This window comes from Saccoglossus kowalevskii, chromosome 3 (genome assembly GCF_978046115.1).
Source record: "Saccoglossus kowalevskii chromosome 3, keSacKowa6.1, whole genome shotgun sequence".
NCBI lineage: Eukaryota > Metazoa > Hemichordata > Enteropneusta > Harrimaniidae > Saccoglossus > Saccoglossus kowalevskii.
In genome coordinates this window covers 28078296-28092374 of record NC_140643.1, presented here as the reverse complement: position 1 = coordinate 28092374, position 14079 = coordinate 28078296, and the positions used below count along the sequence as shown (strand labels likewise).

At 33.5% G+C, this 14079-nt stretch overlaps 1 long non-coding RNA gene across 1 annotated transcript; it reads right to left on the bottom strand.

The window, feature by feature from the left end:
- Positions 1-11065: 11065 nt before the first annotated feature.
- On the bottom strand, positions 11066-12822 carry LOC144351887 (uncharacterized). Its single transcript, XR_013420474.1, has 3 exons — positions 12683-12822; positions 12188-12248; positions 11066-11272 (listed from the first exon to the last, which is right to left on the bottom strand). It is a non-coding gene; the product is annotated as an uncharacterized LOC144351887 (long non-coding RNA).
- Between the last annotated feature and the right edge of the window lie 1257 nt (positions 12823-14079).

Below are 14079 nucleotides of genomic sequence, written 5' to 3'. Positions count from 1 at the left end.
TAATCATAAATTTAGTACTGTTAATATTTCTTCTCTTTTATGTTATTTTCATACACATTTGAAATATTGTTTTATATATTGAGATCACCTAAAATTTCCTGACTGCTGTTTCTATGTTAAATCTCCAAATTTTGGGGTCAAAATTCCTTTTGATAATTTTGTAAACATATTCAGTGAAAGAAAATTCTGGTGACGTGTTTATATCGGAATTTGAGAACAATACATTCAGTGGTGTTATCCCTAAAGTGTCTACTTCAAAAAAGATTATGCTGTCTCCTGAACTTTGACCTTTTGGTGAATTTTGTCTTGGTAACATCCAACTTGTGGATAAAGATTTTATTCGTCTTTGAATTTTAATTTGCATTTTCTTGTTGGGGTAATTGTAAAAACTTTTGTTATTACATTTGGTGATATCTTTTCAACACAAATGTGTGTGTTTTTTTTTTGGGGGGGGGGGTGCTTTTAAAAATTACTGCTGCCTAACCATTGTAGTGTGATCCATCTTTGTTGTGATCGTAACTGTTTATTTAGCTGTATATATAGCGCCATCTAGTGGCAGAAAAATTGAACCCACTGTAAACTTTTATTGACTTGTTTTGAAAACGTTCTCATCAAAACATGTTAACATTCAAAATTATTAATAACTGAAAATCAAGAAGATGTATAAAATGTGCATAAGGTCTTGTACTGTCATGGTAACAAAGTCTACTATTTTCAAAAGTCAAATCATGAGATCATTGAAGTACTGTAAAATCTGTATTAGAAACCGTGGCTTCTATTAAAATGGTACAATGCAACAGAGGGAATGCGGCTTCTATTAGAGCATCTACACATATGAGAAATGATGAATTTTTGGTTCGCAATTATTCAAAAAGAATGGGTGCGACTTCTATTAGGGATGCGGCTTCTAATACAGATTTTACGGTACTGATAATCGCATTTAAGATGTTAAATCCTTTAATTGTTTTATTGGGTTTTTCACAATGTTGCTTTACATTGTTGTAAGCTTTGTCCATTACTTACCGTTTGTCCAGTTAAGGTAATTCTAATAATGTGTAGCTTCCTTCCTCCATATACTTTCTCACACAAGGCTCTGATGAGCCTAAATATTGCATATATAATTAATTTAAAATTTATTTATTTGCGGATGAATTTTTCTTCCAATGTATGGTTGTAATATATGATTGGAACATTTGGCTTTCCGTCTCAGACTCTGTCAACACAGAACTGCTTATTACTCTGTGATAATATGCTCCTTGTAGTGTAAATAAGAATGCAACTGCAATTTTTGTATTATTGTAATAACTCCAACCATCATTTATCCCTTCCATGGGATGTGCCTACCCTCCAGGATGTCCAGTGATTTTTTTATAAATTATTAAAAAATGTTACAGTAAATGTTTAATTCGTAACCACACTAAATGTGAAATGTTCAAAGTTGTTTATGACAACAATAAAAATGGTTGCTTTTATTTTTAGCTTCCATTTCCATTTTACAAGTCATTAATTTTTTTTCTTCCTTTTTGACTCCCATGTGCGAAGCACAAAATGGGAGTCTTTGCAGTTAGTGTGTCTGTGTGTGTGTATGTGTGTATGTGTGTGTGTGTGTGTGTGTATGTGTGTCCGACTGTTCCACTGCTATCTCAAGAACCATACATCGGTTTTTGATGAAACTTGGTGCATAGATGCTCTGGGCCAATGCGCAGATTTGATTAGGTTTTGGTAAAAATCCATGCTCGTTAATTACCTAATTTGCATGATAATTAGCTAATTTTTAGCTGTTCTATGACTGTTCCACTGATATCTAAAGAACCACTCATTGGATTTTGATGAAACTTGGTACATAGATGCTCTGAACATATGCGCAGATTTGATTAATTTTTGGTAAAAATCCGTGCATATTAATTACCTAATTTGCATAATTATTAGTAAATTTTCGGTTTTTCCACTGTACTAATCATCACATTTCAATGAAATTTGGTACATAGATGTCATACGACACTGCACAGACCTGATAGTTTTTATGGTAATATCAGTACATATTAATTACCTAATTTGCATAATTAATTAATTTTCAGCATTTGATATAAGTAGTTAGCATTACATTTCAATGAAACTTGGTACTTACATACTCAAGGACTATGCAGAGATTGATTGTTTTCGATAAATATTTGTGCATATTAATCACCTAATTTGCATAATTTTCAGCTTTTCCACGGGTATCTCAAGTACTAATCATCGCATTTCAATGAAACTTGGTACATAGATCCTTTAGGACTATGCAGAGACCTGATTAGTTTTAGGGTAAATAATTGTGCATATTAATTACCTAATTTGCATAATTAATTTTCAGCTTTTCTACTGATATCTAAAGTACTAATCATCACATTTCAATGAATCTAGAATTATGCAGACCCAATTAGTTTCCGGTAAATATTTGTGCATATTAATCACCTAATTTGCATAATTAACCAACTTTCACACTGATATCTCAGGTACTATACATCACATATCAATGAATGTACATGGATGCTGTAGGACAATAGACAGACCTGAATAATTGTGGGTTAAAATCTGTACATATTAATTACCTAATTTGCATAATTAACCAATTTTAAGCTTTCACACTGATATCTAAAGTACCGTAAAAACTCCAAAATTTTGACCGGTTTTAAATAATTGGTGTTAGAAATGTGACGTGTTTTTAGAGTCAAAATTAAGGTGCATTTTCGGACGGTCGAATTTTTCAGAATAGAAATCAGCAAAAAAAAATGGGGATGATAGACAGTGTGCTTCATTAGTTTTTAAAAAATGCAATGTCCGTCAATTAACGTAAACTTCCTCATGTTTCACGGTAAAAGCAAAGGTCGTGGCCGAGTTATAACTCAAAATCTAAACAAAGTCATCAATCAGTGAGTATTATGACAAGCAAAACAAAACATCAAGACGCGGAGAAGAGGTCAGCACAAAACTAATAGGTCAAAAGACAAAGCTGTCTCGCACTACCTAGGAAAACTTGCGAATGTTCGAAGTACAGGTACCCATTGGACAAAAGATACATGGAAGTTTAGCAAACGATCTCCCCGACCCAGTGCAATGTATCCGGTTAGAATCAAAGCTCACGTGTCCCTTATTTGAGGGACCAAATTCTGCCGTAAATTCGCCCTTGGATTAAAAAATAAAATGGGATTTAAGAAAATAAAATGGGACTTTTAAGGTGTATTTTGGCGTCATTTTTCGGACATTTCAATCAATCCTGCCGGCTAAAATAGTCTAAGTTTTACCGTAGTCATTGACGTCTGTCTATTCAAGAGTACACGTGTATGATTTTTATCGTGACTAGCGTGAGCGGGTAAGCTTCCTTTCGAGAATGAGCTGTTATCACTGTGAACAATGTTAAATTATTCTTCAGATGACCAGTTTATTTTTTAAAAACAACTAATTTTTTTATTTAAAAAAAATCATGCCGTTTTCGCATCAAAATCCAAGCCAAAACATCGTACTACAACACCAATCTCTTCCGCATTGCGTTCAATAACATTAACATATTTAAATAAGCTATGGTAATTTGAACACGTTGGCATCATCCAGCTTTCTGATTGGTTAATTAGCGATTTGACCTATTTGACCTAAGAGAACATGGCGGATATCCTACAGCATCAAATGTTTATACGAGACCGGAATCATTCGCTTACGATGAAACTAAGTTGACTTTTATTTGTATTTCATAACCATTCAACAAATTTATTTTGTGTACATTATTATAATCACTACTGAGTACAGTAATAATCAACAATTCAGAAACGCAGCATGCCGAGGTTTTTGTGTTCGTTTTTATTTGAAACTTCGTTTATTTAGAATATATTTTCGTTACCAATAAAATAAAAATCTCTCAGTTAATCAGAAACCCGGATTCATTCCTTTGAGGAAGGTCCCGTTTGAACGCTCACATCGGGTTTTTTTTCGTTTGGGGAAAAACTAAAACTGGTCGCAATTTTCGAATAAGAATGAGTCGGCAATTTTTAGTGGAGTCGAAAATTTGGAGGTAAATAAAACACCGAAACCCGGCAAATAAATAGGCGTTCGAATTTTTTAGAGGGGTCGAAATTTTGGAGTTTTCACGGTACTAATTATTCCATTTCAATGAAACCTAGTACAAAGATGCTCTAGGACAATGTACAAACCTAAATAGTTTGGGGTAAAAATCTGTTCATATTAATTCCCTAATAAGCATAATAATTCATAATTTTTTGGTTCTAATCACATTTCAATTAAACTTGGAGACATAGATTTTCTGTTACATTGCGCAGACCTCATTAGTTTTACACTCAAATCTGGTCATATTAATTTTCTGATTAGCATAATTACTTTTCAGCTAAGTAATTTCGAATTATATTTAATGTGTCTCCAATACTCTCAGCACATGGGAGTTCTTTCTAAGCTTTCTTTGATTTTTTTTCTCATAAATGAAAATAAAATGAGTACAACAAATACTTTAATTAGAATAGAAATTAAAACTTGTAGGGGATGCAGCCAGAAAATAGTATAACCACTATAAATCCATTTAAGTTTTCCTGCTTTTTACTACAGATATAGTTTTCACATTTGGCACTTATTCATAAAAACAACCAAAACAATAATTTTATAAAAAATTATTTAAAATATTTAAGAGAGAATTACAAACAAAAATTTGTTTTCTGAAAATATAAATTTGTCAGACGTTTTACATCTTGACCAATATTACGATAATATTTTGAAAATAATTAAGTTTGACAAATGTTTAAGTGTAGGGAATACATTGAGATATTGTGTCAGGTAATTGTGGACTGGTAATTGTTAAAAACAAGCACTAACTGAGATTCATGCTATCTGTTCATATATCCAGAAATCTGAGTTCTGTAAAAAGCAGAGATGCCATATTTGCTATATTAGTGGCTCATGTGCTTTAATATGTAAATTCCAAATTTATCTATTGGTAAAATAAGTAATATTTAAATGTTTTAATATACAGCCAATGCAATCTTTGTTTTATATGGACTTCTAATGAAAACAGATATGTTGGTATCCCTATATAATATGAGGTTATTACGAGGATACCTCAAAATATGCACAAAGGCAGTACAGCTTGAGTATCGACCGTCGCGCAGCAGAGGTCGATGCATGGTTTACTGTCTGAGTGCATACTTTGAGGTATTCTTGTGATAACCTTATTATCGGTATTATACATCTTTTCCTTCCAAGGATACACCATAGGAATGCCGAAATCCAAAAAGTTGATAACAGAATTTTCTAATATGGTATGATGAAAATACCTACAACGTTTATCACCTTTTACCTGCGTAAAGCTTCCCGGTCAATACGAAATGATGTCTATTCAATTAAAAATTTAACATAAAAATATGCTAAGTAGGGTAAGTGATGGTGCTCAAAAGCTAAACATGAAGAGATTTCAGTAATGTCTCGCTGCTTTTTTCCAGAGTTGTCAGGTTGTTTAAATCTTCGAACATATTTAGGACCAGGTATTAAAAATGGTTTGACTGCATGGACGGACTTACCAAATTATATAGACCATCCAGTGCATCGAGATCGAACATTTTTATACTATTGTTGTGTATCTGTAGAACTTGCAGCCAATGCAAACTGGCAAATGCTCGCTATTCAGTGCTTTCAATACTGCATGTAACTATACTGAGATTAGTTGTAGAGCTGTAGACATCGCTGTTAAACAGCGGTTCTGAGGGCTGCTAGCTTTGATGTTGTGATTTGCAGAGATATCTCCCCCATTCAGCATGTCATCACGAATTGGGAATTGAGTCATTCCATTGTACGAGGCAGTTTTCAGATAACACTGCGTTCAGCAGTGCAGTCACAGCCATGTGTACATAAACCGTTTATACCTCTCATAAACAAAACCAATGAGAAGATTATTAATATTGCACATGGTGTTGCCAGGACCACAGTCATTTCAAACAGTTTTATTAGAATAGAAAAACAATGTCTTTAATTCTTTGACATTCCAAAATCCACTTTTGTCAAATTGTTGCATCTAATTTTGTGAGGGGTAAAAGGTTAATATCTAAATAACAAATGTATTTTGTTCACATTTGATAAATGTATTGTGATTAATTTGGAATAATTTAGGTTGTTTTCAACAAAATGGTGAAGAGTCACTTTGCCCATGCACTAGTAAAAACAATATTCAGGTAAGATTTGGTCATCTTTATGTGGTTTTATTTAAATAAAAACAAATTTCCAAATCATAACCATTGTCACTTTAATTTGTTATTATACAGAAAGTCATGAATATGAATAATAATTTCTTCGTCTCAGCTATATTCATGAATGATTCAAATTGGATGTATCGATTTTTTTTTTAATGTTCACGGATAGCCAGAAATGGATTTAATTTGGTAAAATGCAAATATATCCCGTGTTAAACCAGTGTACGTACCAGTGCCGTGAATGTGCTATTGTGAGATACCAAATCAGTATTTTAAATTTATTTTAATTCTGTTTTATGCTGGCAAAATGGTGACATTATGCTATATAGACAGTTCACTGTGGGGAAAGGTCACTTTACCAAATTAGAGTATTAAAGGGAAACCAGTATAATTATAAGCTCCAGTGAGCGTCACTGTCGTCAACACATTGGCAGAGCCTGTGCAATGTAGTGGTGTGTACAATGCTGTTCAGCAAGTGATATTTTTTGTCAAATAGGTTTATTATTATAAGTTCATGAGCATTGTTCATTTGTTACGCAGTCTCAAAATCTTCTCATAATCACAACAATGTTAGCTGTGATAGAAGTCAATTGGACTGGTGAAGAAACAAAATCATTGGTTGTTGTATGGAAGGAGCACCAAACTCAAAGAATTAGATAAAAAGATATTAAAAATAAAGAGAATGGCAAGCACAAGTGAGTAAAAAAAGTTGTCCGTGAATTTTAAAGCGAGGCAATCATAGTGGCGGAAAAAGAAAAAGTCTTGCGATTGTTTTCCCATGTCATCAAAACAATTTGTGTCCAATTATTTTCTTGTTCTGTTGTGTCAAGTCTTGCCACTGTCACAAAGTTTCCTTTCTTCAGTTGAAAATAATCCATATTCAAATCAAATTGAACTGATCTTTTGTGCCTAATCATTTTGTAGCATGATATATGTAGCCTGTCTGCTGTTAAATATCTGCTTATTTCCATGCCCATTGTGTTGCCATGGCATGTCATCATGTAAAAACTTTGATTTTATTACATTTAAATTGTTACCCTTAAAATATGCAAATAAAAATATAACGCCTGTCTAGATTTTAACAAACAAGATTAATATTTATTATAATAATGCTGAAGTTACACATCTGTATTGATATGATCATGTCATATCACCATCCAAATGACCTATGGGAAATTTATGCTATAATTCTCTAAATCAAGCCTACATCACAAATTGGTCAAAATCCCCCAAACATTGCCAGCAACCAATCACAGACTAGCTTAAACAATAGCTGTCCCTGATGATAACTTGAAAAATCGTTTGTTTTTGTCTCGTTTCCGTTTCCGGTCCGTCTTAGAGAATAACATTAACCTTGACTTGACCTTTTGAAGTTCTGCAGTGTGTTCGCCGTTATTTTGATGTGTCAATAAATCTTTGAAACTCAAGTTTTTGTTTGCAATTCATCATATCTAAACATTCTGTTTTGTAAACTATGATATTGTAATTAGCAATCATGACATAATCAGCAACCATGACATCATAATCAGTGACCATGACATCATAATCAGTGACCATGATCTTGTAATCTGCAACTATGTTGTAATCAGCCAATGTTTTCATAAATTGTAATAATTTATGCATTTTTGGCAGACTTTGAAATTGCACCAAATCCACCAAAAGAGTTTTGTGAATCATGGCTCGCTTTATATTGCTCAATCTGGTAGCTATTTAAAACATTCACAGTGTTGACTGCAAGTCTATCTAGAATAGTGAAATTTCATAGCTTGATTTGTTTAACCAAAGACATTAGAAAAAGAGGGACACACAACTGTGGTATTTCCTTTCATGTCATAATATAGAGGAACTGTAATCCAGATTTCATCGCAAGCATCTTAATAAACATTCTGAAAATATCTCATATTTTTCTAATGTCTTTGGTTTAACATTGCCCTTGAATCTGAATAGCATAATGATAGTTGTAAAATTAGCACCTGAATATGAATAACTAATGATAGTTATCAAATTGGCTCCTGAATATAAATATCATAATAGTTGTATAATCGGCCCCTGAATGTGAATAATAGCATAATGATAGTTGCAAAATTGGGCCCTTGAATATAAATACCATAATGATAGTTGTAAAATTGGCTCCTGAACATGATTATCAAAATGATAGTTGTAAAATTGGCTCCTGAATATAAATAGCATAATGGTAATTGTAAAATTGGCTCCTGAATATGAATAGCATAATGGTAATTGTAAAATTGGCTCCTGAATATGAACATCAAAATGATAGTTGTAAAATTGGCTCCTGAATATGAATAGCATAATGGTAATTGTAAAATTGACCCCTGAATATGAATAGCATAATGGTAATTGGAAAAATTGGCTCCTGAATATGAATATCAACATGATAGTTGTAAAATTGGCCTCTGAATATGAATAAGCATAATGGTAATTGTAAAATTGGCTCCTGAATATGAACATCAAAATGATAGTTGTAAAATTGGCCCCTGAATATGAATAGCATAATGGTAATTGTAAAATTGGCTCCTGAATATGAATAGCATATGCTAGTAGTTGAAATGGCTTCTGAATATGAATACCATGATAGTAGTAGATGTTATCAGCAACTATAACCTAAATGGGAACTACCTACAGTGTACAGAAGTTTGAGGCTGTCCGAGACCTTCAATACTCAGTTCAACTTTCACCTTGCTTAGTCGTACCGATTTGGCATCCATGTCATCAATTCACTTCTCATCACTTTCTCTCACATTGCATATTTTCAACATGCATTTTAGTGCACTACACTAGGGATCAAACAAATTAGCTCAGCCATGGTAATTTTATTGCTAATTAGATCATTCATTTTCCAAAAATTTCTGGTTCCACCGGCAACACAAAATGGACAAACATAGAAATACCGGTAACGCAGAGTACGTTTAGGTCTATGCATTAGTAAAAGCACGGTGGTCGTCGCGCAGCGCATGTTTGATTTTCATGTAAATAAACAATGAATTTTAAACGTGTTGTATACGTCGATATGAGTCCCATATCGAACAGGCCGCGACACGACGACTGTCGCCCTTTAATGTAAATATGAAAAGCATGTGTGATGGAAAAGCAAGAAATGGATGACCCAAATGTGATTAGTGGGCATCATTATATTGAAGAATGAGTGACAAATAACAATTAATGCACTGTGCAAATCGTGCGAAAAAAGTAAGTTGGGTGAAAGCTATACTGTATTCACACCCCCTACAGCACTTCACTGTCGTCCCATAGCCTCATCGGTATTCGGAGATTGTCGGAGACCGATAAACCGTCATGTTCATGTTTCTTGGAGCATCTTCTGTAAGAGTACACTAATATCATAAAAACTACTCCAAGAATTATGACACATCCAATAATTGAACAGATAACAATTGTTATTTTGAGTGAATGCGATGTCTCTGTATTGGCGGCACTAGGGAGGATTGCGTCATCTGAGCATGTCATATTGTCTGTAGAGATATCCCAAACAGACTGCCCTGTTAAATTGGGAGGTGACTTGCATTCCATATCGCCGAACATTCCCTTGAGAGTAGCTGTGTCGTTGTACTCATCATGATACCTTTCCACAAAACCTTTGAGTACACAATCACATGACCATGGGTTGTGAGACAGCAGGATGGCTGTTTCCTTGGTGATTGACAGTGGAACAAATACTTCTTCTGGCAGTCTATTAAGCTGATTGTTGGACAGTTCTAGTAACTGTAACTTGGACAGCCCAAGAAAAGCATCAATTTCAATGTTTTTCAGATCAGTGTTTGTGATTCTCATGTGTGTTAGATTCGTCATCGTGACGAAGGCTTGAGACTTGATTGTTGTTATGTGGTTTCCACAGAGGTGCAGAACCTTGAGATGCCTCAGAACACCGAGGGCGCTGCTTGGCACTGCCTCAATACCATAATTGTCATTCAGACTCAGACTGAGTAGATTTGGAGCACTTTGAAACGCAGTCGCGTCAATTTGGTGGATGCCTGTAAACTGAAGATCCAGATTTTTTAAAGATGGCAGTAATTTGAAAATAGTACTCGGTACTGAATTTAAAGGATTGTACCTTAATTTAAGAGTCTCTAGAAGTGGCAGTTTTGGTTGAAATATTTCTGGTCTCAAGTTGTCTAAACTGTTATAGCTCAGATCCAGAAATTTCAGGTTTCTCACGTATGTAAAAGCAGCATCCACGATGTATGTAAGTTTGTTACTGTGTAGTTTTAATTGCTCCAGTAATGGCATTCCTCCCAAGTATTCTGGGTTTTCTAAACTCCCAAGGTTGTTATTCCCCAGCGAGAGCATCCATAAGTTGTCCAAACCCTGGAAGGAACCAGACTCGAGATTCAACTTCAAAGAAGCAGACTCAATTTCAAGCCAGCTCAGCGAATTCATTTCCCCAAACAAATTTGCTGTTATCTTGTTTATATTATTATTCAGTAACTTCAGAATTAAAAGATTTCCAAGACCATCAAAAGCGTCTTGGCGCATTATGCGAATAATGTTGTTCTCAAGGTGAAGATGCAATAGTAACGGGGCATTGGCGAAAGCTCTGGTGCTGATTGTCTGGATATGTCCATCTATGATCATCAAGTATTCAAGTTTTGTATAGTCTTGAAATACCTGGATCGGTAGAGAGAATCGTGGGGTTTGGAACACTAGTTTTTTTGTGTAAATTGGCAGTGATGGTGGTATAGATGTGAAATTGACACAGTTCATCTCATATGCCATGCAGGTGCAATTTTCGGGACATTCGTTAAAGGTCTCTCTGTCTCTGTTATTTCTCTCCGGAGTTACCTCATGCAGAGTGAAGATGACAATAATGATGAGGCTAATGAAAACCATCATGATTCTTATTTCAAAGTTAGATATTATTTTAGGCTTAAAATCTATATTAATATCATTTTTTTCTTCCAATTATTCTTCCTGCACAGACATATTGTCTTGATTAGGTGACCCAATTCTGTCTGTTTGTTTTTCTTTTCTTCGATATATTTGCCAGCTATGTTGCTGTAGTAACAGTGGGCATCATTCTGTAAATGAGAATAATTTTCAGGATCTAAAAATAATTATAAATAAAAAAAATAAAAATGTTCAGTCTTTCAATTGTATTGCATGTACCATATTTGTTCTATTATAAGCGCATTCGCTTATGTAAGTAACAGAAGGTGTGTCTGTGGTCAAAATAAGTAATTTTTTTAATGATCCAGTATAAAATAAATGGTAAGTTTGTCAATATGCTCTTCTAATAAAGCAAATATGGTAAATTGTTTCAATAGATTCTTGACCAATTCCCATTTTGTTGTGATTCTTATTACGGTAATATTTACAAGTACCATATTAAAAACACTTCTCTAATAGAACTGCACCCAAACATTGCTTGCATTGTATCTTGAATCATAAAAACATGAATTATAGACATACCTTTGTCATTTAGGTAAGAGCATGCATTACTATAATAGAGTAGTTACAGTAATTGATTTTAATTTAAAGTAATTTGAGTGCTTTGGGTGAAATTTTCCCAATTACAAAGACATGTTTCTATTGAGTTTATTGAAATATTTCCAAAATTTAATTGGATAGTCCGGGGACATGTATAGTGTATAATCCTAAAGTTAATTTCACACTGAATGTTTGAGTTTTATGGGCCATTGGAATATGTGAATAAAATAGCAATGTTCATAATACAGTCAATACAAATTAAGTCACCCATGCAGTCACTGGAAAATATAACTTTCCAATATTAGATTACTCCTCAGTGTGGTGGACAAGTCAATTGAAAACAACAACTGTAGGTCACATGCATGTACATGTATACCTCTACATGGCATAGATTACACAATTGTAATTCTCATCTTTTCATACTGGTTACATATAGAGTTACTTTTTCTTTTTTAGCATTCAATAAAAGACTTTTGTGCTTTAAGTGAAAGATTTAATTCACTTACTGACTTTTAGTTGACCCTTAATTCTTTGTATCTTGATCCCAGGATGGCATAAAGGTCACCCCTAAAGTACCAGATAAACATATGCACTATTTAAGTTAGATCAATTTGAACGAAAGGAGAAGTCGGGAAGTATTGATCACTACTGAGCTTCATTCTCTTTGTTCAACCTGGGACTGAGTGCTCCTAAAAAACTGATTTCCAATTCTATGTATAAGCATGCATATTGCCAGAGTGCCACAGTGCTCCCTGTGCTATAGAGCATAAAGATAAAAACAAGTTTTATAATATGTAAGATAGAATGCAGTTGCTATGGTCCGAATTATAAACTATTTTCCCATCTTACCTGGGAAACAAATGATAGGTAGTGAACTGTGAATTTTTTATGAATGCTACAGAGACAATATATTATTATTAAACTTTATAAAGACATACACCCATGTAAAGTTCATTGTCCAATGTCCCTTCACAAATGTACTGAATTGATCTATTACTTACTGTAAGTGCTTAGGACAACCTCAGATGTCAGTAGTGCCAGCTTTTCTTTGCTGCCCTAGATCTAAAAGGAAATCTTTTCAGGTAGACTGATTTCACGCTTTTGTTCATTCATATGGAAAGTCAATGCAAATGTTTGTTGACCTCTATGTATTCTTTGTTGGGGGTCGCTGTGTCACAAAGGAGAATTGAATTCTGGACAGCTGTTTTTAATTAAACGCCTTGTTTATAATCATTAGATTAAAGGTTGATTATTAATCCAACAATATTGACATTGTTATTCTCATTGGGATTTGGAATATTAATGAAAACTCACAACAATAAACAAATATTCACTTCACTCCAAGCCATGTGTATACTTTATTTTCGCTTGGAATTTATTTTCGTTATTTCCGCTGAAGGGATGATTACGTGAAAATAAAATCTAGCGAATATACTTTTTTTCCTATATTTCACATTAAACTTATCAAAAATCAGTAAAAATAAATTCTATACAAAACGCCCAAAATGTCTTTTCAGCAAAAATTAATTCCAGCGAAAATAAAGTATTTCACACTACCTTCAAAATCATCAAAATCGAGCATTTCCCGGTTGTTTACAGATGGATTTTGTTCAAACCTTGTATATACATTGGACATTATAGGACCTTGATGTACATCATTTTGCTTTACGATCTGATTCTTGCCATTTTTTTATGTATCTGAAACTTTATTGTATTTTAAAAATCCTGAACAGGGTATGATTTCAATAAAAGCATTTTTATTGTACCTCTTTATTTTTATGACGTTAGCTGTTTTCATATTTGTTTCAAGCGCATACAGATCATTATAATTCAATTTTTACTGATGTTGATATCAAATTTATCAGAGGATAAATTAGTACAATTTTCAAAAGTTAAAAAAAACAATTCTGCACTCTTTAAATTAGTAATTGTTTTGCAGTGTCACAGGGTGAAATGTTTGGAATCTTCTGCATAAATTATTGTGTCAATTAAGAGCTGCCTTTGTAATTTGTTAATATTTTTGTACCACCTAATACCAAAAATCAACATTTGAACATGTCATCAACCATTTCTGAGGTATGCCTTGGCAGATTTCATTCAAACTTGGTAACGACATAACCCATGGTGGGTTATACTTAAGCATGTCGTTTTGCTGTGCAATTTGATTGATGATTGACACTAGCTATTTTTTTTTTCTCATGCATACTATCCTAGATATACTTCTCAGATATACTTCAGTTGATTATGTTTGAATTTTGGTACAAAGACATGATGGTATGAATCCTCTCTTCTGTTGTTTTGGATTTTGATGAAATAATTATTTTTGTCCCGAAACCTCAAATTACAAACTTTTAGTATGTCATCAACTGTTTCTGAGCCATGCCTTGGGTAATTTTAT